The sequence below is a fragment of the Triticum dicoccoides genome, chromosome 1A (genome assembly GCF_002162155.2).
Source record: "Triticum dicoccoides isolate Atlit2015 ecotype Zavitan chromosome 1A, WEW_v2.0, whole genome shotgun sequence".
Classification (NCBI taxonomy): Eukaryota; Viridiplantae; Streptophyta; class Magnoliopsida; order Poales; family Poaceae; genus Triticum; species Triticum dicoccoides.
In genome coordinates, this window is record NC_041380.1 from 124,694,070 (window position 1) to 124,704,797 (window position 10,728).

Here is a 10,728-nt window from a genome sequence, read left to right on the forward strand (position 1 = left end):
CATAAACTCATAATAAAACTGTCATTGTAACGTTAAGCGTGCGGACCCTACGAGTTCGAGAACTATGTAGACATGACCGAGACACTCTCCTATTAATAACCAATAGCGGAACCTGGATGCTCATATTGGCTCCTACATATTCTACGAAGATCTTTATCGGTCAGACCGCATAACAACATACGTTGTTCCCTTTGTCATAGGTATGTTACTTGCCCGAGATTTGATCGTCGGTATCTCAATACCTATTTCAATCTCATTACCGGCAAGTCTCTTTACTCGTTCCGTAATACATCATCCCGCAACTAACTCATTAGCTGCAATGCTTGCAAGGCCTAAGTAATGTGCATTACCGAGAGGGCCTAGAGATACCTCTCCGACAATCAGAGTGACAAATCCTAATCTCGAAATACGCCAACCCAACAAGTACCTTCGGAGAAACCTGTAGAGCACCTTTATAATCACCCAGTTACTTTGTGACGTTTGGTAGCACACAAAGTGTTCCTCTGGTAAACGGGAGTTGCATAATCTCATAGTCATAGGAACATGTATAAGTCATGAAGAAAGCAATAGCAACATACTAAACGATTGTGTGCTAAGCTAACGGAATGGGTCATGTTAATCATATCATTCTCCTAATGATGTGATCCCGTTAATCAAATGACAACTCATGTCTATGGTTAGGAAACTTAACCATCTTTGATCAACGAGCTAGTCAAGTAGAGGCATACTAGTGACACTCTGTTTGTCTATGTATTCACACATGTATTATGTTTCCGGTTAATACAATTCTAGCATGAATAATAAATATTTATCATGATATAAGGAAATAAATAATAACTTTATTATTGCCTCTAGGGCATATTTCCTTCATGGAGACCAAAAGGTCAAACATGAATCATATAGTAGATATGAACAACATAGAGATGTTCACCATTGAAGACTACTCCATCTCATGTGATGATCGGACATGGTTTAGTTGATATGGATCACGTACTCATTTATATGACTTGAGGGATGTCTATCTAAGTGAGAGTTCTTAAGTAATATGATTAATTGAATTTAATTTATCATGAACTTAGTCCTGATAGTATTTGCATATCTATGTTATATATCAATAGCCTGAGTATAGCTCCCCTATTTTATTTTTTATATGTTCCTAGAGAAAACTAAGTTGAAAGATGATAGTAGCAATGATGCGGACTGGATCCGTGATCTGAGGATTATCCTCGTTGCTACACAGAAGAATTATGTCCTTGATGCACCGCTAGGTGACAGACCTATTGCAGGAGCAGATGCAGACGTTATGAACGTTTGGCAAGCTCGGTATGATGACTACTTGATAGTTTAGTGCACCATGCTTTATGGCTTTGAACCGGGACTTCGAAAATGTTTTGAACGCCATGGAGCATATGAGATGTTCCAAGAGCTGAAATTGGTATTTCAGACTCATGCCCATGTCAAGAGGTATGAGACCTCTAACAAGTACTTTGCCTACAAGGTGGAGGAGAATAGCTCAGCTAGTGAGCATGTGCTCAGAATGTCTGGTTACTATAATCGCTTGAATCAAGTGGGAGTTAATCTTACAGATAAGATAGTGATTGACAGAGTTATCTAGTCACTATCACCAAGTTACTAGAACTTTGTGATGACTACAATATGCAAGGGATGACGAAAACGATTCCCAAGCTCTTCGTGATGCTGAAATCAGCGAAGGTAGAAATCAAGAAAGAGCATCAAGTGTTGATGGTTAACAAGACCACTAGTTTCAAGAAAAGAGGGCAAGGGAAAGATAGGGAACTTAAAGAAGAATGGCAAGAAAGTTTCCACTCCCGTGAAGAAGCCCAAAGCTGGACCTAAGCCTGAAAGTGAGTGCTTATATTGCAAACGGAATGGTCACTGGAAATGGAACTGACCCAAATGCTTGGCAAATAAGAAGGACGGAAAAGTGAACAAAGGTATATTTGATATCCATGTTATTAATGTGCACTTTACTAGTGTTCATAGTAGCCCCTGGGTATTTGAGACCGGTTCAGTTGCTAAGATTAGTAACTCAAAACAGGAGTTACAAAATGAACAGAGACTAGTTGAGGGCGAAGTGACGATGTGTGTTGGAAGTGATTCCAAGATTGATAAGATCACCATCACACACTCCCTCTACCTTCGGGATTAGTGTTGGACCTAAATAAATGTTATTTGGTATTTGCGTTGAGCATGAATATGATTGAATCATGTTTATTGCAATACGGTTATTCATTTAAGTCAAAGAATAATTGTTATTCTGTTTACATGAATAAAACCTTCTGTGGTCATACACTCAATATAAATGGTTTATTGAATCTCGATCGTAGTGATACACATATTCATAATATTGATGCCAAAAGATACAAAGTTGATAATGATAGTGCAACATACTTGTGGCACTGCCGTTTAGGTCATATTGGTGTAAAACGCATGAAGAAACTCCATGCGGATGGACTTTGGAATCACTTGATTATGAATCATTTGATACTTGTGAACCATGCCTCATGGGCAATATGACTAAAACTCCATTCTCCAGAACAATAGAGCGAGCCACTGACTTATTGGAAATAATACATACCAATGTATGTGGTCTGATGAGTGTTGAGGCTCGCGGCGGGTATCGTTATTTTCTGACCTTCATAGATGATTTGAGCAGATATGGGTATATCTACTTAATGAAATAAAAGTATGAAAGATTTAAAAAAGTTCAAAGAATTTCAGAGTGAAGTGGAGAATCATCGTAATAAGAAAATAAAGTTTCTACGATCTGATCGTGGAGGCGAATATTTGAGTTACGAGTTTGGCCTTCATTTAAAACAATGTGGAATAGTTTCACAACTCACGCCACCTGGAACACCACAGCGTAATGGTGTGTCCGAACGTCGTAACCGTACTTTATTAGATATGTTGTGATCTATGATGTCTCTTACCGATTTACCACTATCATTTTGGGGTTATGCATTAGAGACAACTGCATTCACGTTAAATAGGGCACCGTCTAAATCCGTTGAGACGACACTGTATGAACTATGGTTTGGCAAGAAACCAAAGATGTCATTTCTTAAAGTTTGGGGTTGCGATGCTTATGTGAAAAGGTTTCAAACTGATAAGCTCGAACCCAAATTGGAGAAGTGTGTCTTCATAGGATACCCAAAAGAAACTGTTGGGTACACCTTCTATCACAGATCCGAAGGCAAGATTTTTGTTGCTAAGAATGGATCCTTTCTAGATAAGGAGTTTCTCTCAAAAGAAGTGAGTGGGAGGAAAGTAGAACTTGGTGAGGTGATTGTACCTTCTCTCGAATTGGAAAGTAGCTCATCACAGAAATCGGTTCCAGTGATGCCTACACCAACTAGAGAGGAAGCTAATGATAATGATCATGAAACTGTAGATCAAGTTACTACAGAACCTCGTAGGTCAACCAGGGTATGTTCCGTACCAGAGTGGTATGGTAATCCTGTTATGGAAGTCATGTTACTAGACCATGACGAACCTACGAAATATGAGGAAGCGATGATGATCCCAGATTCCTATAAATGGCTTGAGGCCATGAAATCTGAGATAGGATCCATGTATGAGAACAGAGTGTGGACTTTGGTGGACTTGCCCGATTATCGGCAAGCCATTGAGAATAAATGGATCTTCAAGAGGAAGATAGACGCTGATGATAGTGTTACTTTCTACAAAGCTCGACTTGTCGCAAAAAATGTTTTCGACAAGTTCAAGGTGTTGACTATGATGAGATTTTCTCACTCGTATCGATGCTTAAAGTCTATCTGAATCATGTTAGCAATTGCTGCATTTTATGAAATCTGGCAAATGGATGTCAAAACTACATTCCTTAATGGATTTATTAAAGAAGAGTTGTATATGATGCAACCAGAAGGTTTTCTCAATCCTAAAGGTGCTAACAAAGTGTGCAAGCTCCAGCGATCCATCTATGGACTGGTGCAAGCATCTCGGAGTTGGAATATTCGCTTTGATGAGTTGACCAAAACATATAGTTTTATAGAGACTTGCGGTGAAGCCCGTATTTACAAGAAAGTGAGTGGGAGCACTACAACCTTTTTGATAAGTATATGTGAATGACATATTGTTGATCGGAAATGATGTAGAATTTTTTGGAAATCATAAAGGAGTGTTTGAAAGGATTTTTCAAAGAAAGACCTCAGTGAAGCTACTTACATATTGGGCATCAAAATCTATAAAGATAGATCAAGACGCTTGATAAGACTTTTGATGAGTACATACCTTGATAAGATTTGGAAGGAGTTCAAAATGGATCAGTCAAAGAAGGAGTTCTTGCCTGAGTTCTAAGGTATGAAGTTGAGTAAGACTCAAAACCCGACCACGGCAGAAGATAGCTAGAGAGAGAATGAAAGGCATTCCCTATGGCTTAGCCATAGGTTCTATAAAGTATGCCATGCTGTATACAAGACCTATTGTGTACCTTGCCATGAGTTTAGCAAAGGGGTACAATAGTGATCCAGGAGTAGATCACTGGACAACGGTCAAAATTATCCTTAGAGGACTAAGGAAATATTTCTCGGTTGTGAAGGTGATAAAGAGTTCATCGTAAAGAGTTATGTCGATGCAAGCTTTAACACCAATCTGGATGACTCTAAATCTCAATCTGGATACATATTGAAAGTGGGAGCAATTAGCTAGAGTAGCTCCATGCAGAGCATTGTAGACATAGAAATTTGCAAAATACATACGGATCTGAATGTGGCAGACCCATTGACTAAACTTCTCTCACAAGCAAAACATGATCACACCTTAGTACTCTTTGGGTGTTAATCACATGGCGATGTGAACTAGATTATTGACTCTAGTAAACCCTTTGAGTGTTGGTCCCATGGCGATGTGACCTATGGGTGTTAATCACATGGTGATGTGAACTATTGGTGTTAAATCACATGCCGATGTGAGCTAGATTATTGACTCTAGTGAAAGTGGGAGTCTGAAGGAAATATACCCTAGAGGCAATAATAAAGTTGTTTTTTACATTTCCTTATATCATGATAAATGTTTATTATTCATGCTAGAATTGTATTAACTGGAAACTTGATACATGTGTGGATACATAGACAAAACACCGTGTCCCTAGTAAGCCTCTACTAGACTAGCTCGTTAATAAAAATGGTTAAGTTTCCTGACCATAGACATGTATTGTCATTTGATGAAAGGGATCACATCATTAGGAGAATGATGTGATGGACAAGACCCATCCGTTAGCTTAGCATGTTGATTGTTCAATTTTATTGCTATTGCTTTCTTCATGTCATATACATATTCCTTTGACTATGAGATTATGCAACTCCCAGATACCGGAGGAATACCTTGTGTGCTATCAAACGTCACAATCTAACTGGGTGATTATAAAGATGCTCTACAGGTATCTCCGAAGGTGTTTGTTGGGTTGGCATAGATCGAGATTAGGATTTGTCACTCCGAGTATCGGAGAGGTATCTCTAGGCCCTCTCGGTAATGCACATCCTGATAAGCCTTGCAAGCAATGTGACTAAGGAGTTAGTTGCGGGATGATGCATTACAGAACGAGTAAAGAGACTTGCCGGTAACGATATTGAACTAGGTATGAAGATACCGACGATCGAATGGGCAAGTAACATACCGATGACAAAGGGAATAACGTATGTTGTCATTATGGTTTGACCGATAAAGATCTTCGTAGAATATGTAGGAACCAATATGAGCATTGATGACCCACAAGTACAGGGGATCTATCGTAGTCCTTTTGATAAGTAAGAGTGTCGAACCCAATGAGGAGCAGAAGGAAATGATAAGCGGTTTCCAGCAAGGTATTCTCTGCAAGTATTGAAATAAGTGGTAACAGATAGTTTTGTGATAGGATAATTTGTAACGAGCAACAAGTAACAAAAGTAAATAAAGTGCAGCAAGGTGGCCCAAACCTTTTGTAGCAAAGGACAAGCCTGGACAAACTCTTATATGATGTAAAGCACTCCTGAGGACACATGGGAATATCGTCAAGCTAGTTTTCATCACGTTCATATGATTCGCGTTCGGTACTTTGATAATTTGGTATGTGGGTCGACCGGTGCTTGGGTGCTGCCCTTACTTGGACAAGCATCCCACTTATGATTAACCTCTATTGCAAGCATCCGCAACTACAACAAAAGTATTAAGGTAAACCTAACCATAGCATGAAACATATGGATCCAAATCAGCCCCTTACGAAGCAACGCATAAACTAGGGTTTAAGCTTCTATCACTCTAGCAACCCATCATCTACTTATTACTTCCCAATGCCTTCCCCTAGGCCCAAATGATGGTGAAGTGTCATGTAGTCGACGTTCACATAACACCACTAGAGGAGAGACAACATACATCTCATCAAAATATCGAACGAATACCAAATTCACATGACTACTAATAGCAAGACTTTTCCCATGTCCTCAGGAACAAAAGTAACTACTCACAAAGTATAAACATGTTCATAATCAGAGGGGTATTAATATGCATATAGGATCTGAACATATGACCTTCCACCAATTAAACCAACTAGCATCAACTACAAGGAGTAATTAACACTACTAGCAACCTACTAGCACCAATCCCGGACTTGGAGACAAGAATTGGATACAAGAGATGAACTAGGGTTTTGAGATGAGATGGTGCTGATGAAGATGTTGATGGAGATTGCCCTCTCCCGATGAGAGGAGCATTGGTGATGACGATGGCGATGATTCCCCCCCCCCCGGGAGGGAAGTTTCCCCGGCAGAACAACTCCGCCAGAGCCCTAGATTGGTTCCGCCAAGGTTCCGCCTCGTGGCGGCAGAGTTTTGTCCGAGAAGATGGCTTATGATTTTTTTTCCATTGAAAGACTCCATATAGCAGAAGATGGCCACCGGAGGGCCACCAGGGGGCCCACGAGGTAGGGGGCGCACCCAGGGGGGTAGGGCGCGCCCCCACCCTCGTGGGCAGGGTGTGGCCCCCCTGGTGAGGTTCTTGCTCTCAATATTTTTTTATATATTTGGAAAACATCTTCCGTGAAGTTTCAGGACTTTTGGAGTTGTGCAGAATAGGTCTCTAATATTTGCTCCTTTTCCAGCCCAGAAACCCAGCTGCCGGCATTCTCCCTCTTTATGTAAACCTTGTAAAATAAGAGAGAATAGGCATAAGTATTGTGACATAATGTGTAATAACAGCCCATAATGCAATAAATATTGATATAAAAGCATGATGCAAAATGGACGTATCAAGCATCCAGGTTCCGCTATTGGTTATTGACCGGAGAGGTGTCTCAGTCATGTCTACATAGTTCTCGAACCCGTAGGGTCTGCACACTTAATGTTCGATGATGATTTTGTATTATATGAGTTATGTGATTTGGTGACCGAATGTTGTTCGGAGTCCCGGATGAGATCACGGACTTGGCGAGGAGTCTCGAAATGGTCGAGAGGTAAAGATTCATATATAGGACGATAGTATTCGGACACCGGAAGTGTTATGGGGGTACCGGGTACGTATCGAGTCACCGGAAGGGGTTCCGGGCAACCCCCGACAAGCTATATGGGCCTAATGGGCCAAGAGGGGAAGCACACCAGCCACAAAGGGGCTGGTGCGCCCCCTCCATATGGGCTGGCCAAATTTGAGAAGGAAAGGGGAAGAAGGACAGGAAAAGGGGAATAGGATTCCCCCTTCCCTCTCTTCCCTTCCTACTCCGAATAGGAATAGGAAAGGGGGGAGGCCGAATTGGGAGGACCCCAAGTAGGATTCCACCTACTTGGGGCGCCCCCTTGGCTTCCTTTCCTCCCCTCCAACCTATACATATGAAGGGGGTCACTGCTAGAACACACAACAAATATTGTTAGCTGTGTGCGGCGCCCCCCTCCATAGTTTATGCCTCCGGTCATATTCACGTAGTGCTTAGGTGAAGCCCTGCGTGGATCACTTCACCTTCACCATCACCACGCCGTCGTGCTGATGGAACTCTCCCTCGATACTTTTCTAGATCAAGAGTTCGACGGACGTCATCGAGCTAAACATGTGCAGAACTCGGGGGAGGTCGTACGTTTGGTGCTTGATCGGTCGGAACATGAGGAAGTTCGACTACATCAACCGCGTTGTCAAACGCTTCCGCTTTCGGTCTAGGAGGGTACGTGGACACACTCTCCCCTTCTCGTTGATATGCATCTCCAAGATAGATTTTGCGTGAGCGTAGGAAATTTTTAAAATTGCATGCTACGTTCCCCAACAAAGGCCTCATAGGACCAGCGCACTAGAACAACAATTGTCGCCCATGAAAAGCATAGATCGGAAGGATCCAACCTGAAAACACATGAACATAGATGAACAAAGATAGGATCCAAGAAGATCCTAACCTGCTTTATTCATTAAGTATATAAGAGGGATATCGTGAACCTTTAGAGGCTCCAGGAGCCAAATATGGCGTCGACAGACTGACTGATGCCCTAGCTAAACCATGAGCTTCAAACTTGATTCCCTAAACTCATGTGTAAACTTAACTAGCTCAAAACCAATGCATCTCTTATGAATGTCTCTTATGATAGTGCCATGAGCCGGCTTAAGCCCTTAAGTATGCCTTCGACAACTTCAGAACAATCTGAGGTTACACAGATGCACCGCTCGTCTAGATCCTTCACTGGACTCATCGCTTCAGCGCATGCAAATGCTTCAATTGTAGTTGCGTCTTGAAGACAATAGAACGTCCTTGATGAGATGCCCAAAAAGTTACGCATGTGGTCGTGACATATAGCGGCAACGGCCCCCTTGCTTCCAAGCTTAGCTACTGCCCCATCTGCATTAGGTTTAACACAACCATTAGACAGAGGTAGCCATTTTTTTCTGACGTTCACAAGATACCCGGGAGATCTTCGGTTTCTTCACGTGATCTATAGTTTCCAAATCTTCTAAGAACCGAAAAGTGAAGAGTGAGGTAGATAGTGGACTGTTGGGGTAATTGACCATGGGTACCCCGAAGACGGCGAGGCAATATTTCAAGACATCGGGGCTAGCAAAGCCCCTCAGTCCGACTGCTCAGGATGCCCCAGACGGTCCCCTGTCCGACTGCTCAGGCCGCCCCAGATGGTCCCCTGTCTGACTGCCCGAGCCGGCTCGCCACCCGGATGCCCGGCCTGCTCTTCATATGGCTGCTCCAGTCAGCCTGCTACGTGAAGTCAACTACGGCATCCCATCAAACACAACACGGACGAGACGGCTGTACCCGCACTGTCGGCGAATAGTGGAGCAGTGTACACGCGTCACCCCGAGTCATCATGTATAGTGTCACTTGTCCCTGGGCATTATTTTTGAAGTGACTCAGGAGACAAGCATGACATCAACCATGCCCACCTAGCTTACATACTAAGCTAGCCCACACTATACATATGAGCATCCATCCATCCATTCGGGATGGACTCACACTCCCACGCACACTTGCATGGCTCCTCGCCACTAGCTCACTCGACAACGGGCATACATGCCCAAGCATTTATACGCATATATACGAGATCAGATGACCGCGACACTGATCTCAGATACAACTCCAGGAGCAACTCTGTATTGCCAGACATATACACCATATATATTCAGACATGCAGGAGTAGGGGTATTATCTCTCCGGAGAGTCCCAAACCTGGGTAAACCACTGCGTGCTACTCGCATACCCGTCCCCGGATATTCCGCGGTAGTCTTGCCCTCACCTCAAGCCACCTCGTGGCATCTGTCATCTCGCAACCCCCCCACCCCCACCCCTTGAGAATACCATGACATGGACTCTTGATATTTATCCTCATGTATGATCTTCCTTTGAGCCCGCCAAACTGCCCAAAGGGTTACTATGCCAAACTGCCCAAAAAGTAAGCATAGTAACCGTTCCAGTGTTGAGGTCTCGTATGCTCTATCTTAATGGAAAATGAAACCGTAATAACCGTTCCAGTGTTCATCCACATGTATACACTGAAAGGTTTGCCCTGCAAAAAAAGAACATCTGCACTGAGATGTGAGTACAACTTGTATTGTCTAGCAAAAGTAGGATCTTTTGCCCAGCAAAAAGAAATATCTACACTATGGTCTGAGTACTCGTCGTATTGTCTTGCAAAGTACTCCCTCTGTCTTGAATAGCCGAAACATCTTATATAAGTCGACAATGATTTGGCAGTTCAAATTGAACTGCCAAAACGTCTTATATAAGTTGACAGAGGAAGTAGGACTGATGTAAAAAAAAATGCAAAACCTACATACATTTATCACCGGCACACGCTACATGAGACAACTCAAGTGCTCAACTAAATTGAACAGAATTGTCGGCTTGCCCCGGCTCGCACCCTTGCCAGTGGCGCGTCTATAGGGGAAAATATCAGGTGCTCCCATCCTTGGGGTGCTCCCATCCTTAGGGTGCTCCACATACTCCAACTTCAAAAAATCAAATTTTAAATATTTCAAAAAAATTTGAAAATTGTTGTGAATGTTCACAAGAAAATGTAACTACAAGTCCCAAAATTTTCAGATCTAAACTCTAACTAAAAATTGAGAAAGGAAAATGTGAAATCTAGCATGAATAGTGTCATAAAAAGACAAAAGCAACATTTGACACTATTCATATCTGAATTTGTCTTTTTTGTTTCTCAATTTACATTCCTTGTGAGCATTCATATTTTTTCTTAAATTTTTGAAACATTTAAACTTAATGTTTTAAATTTG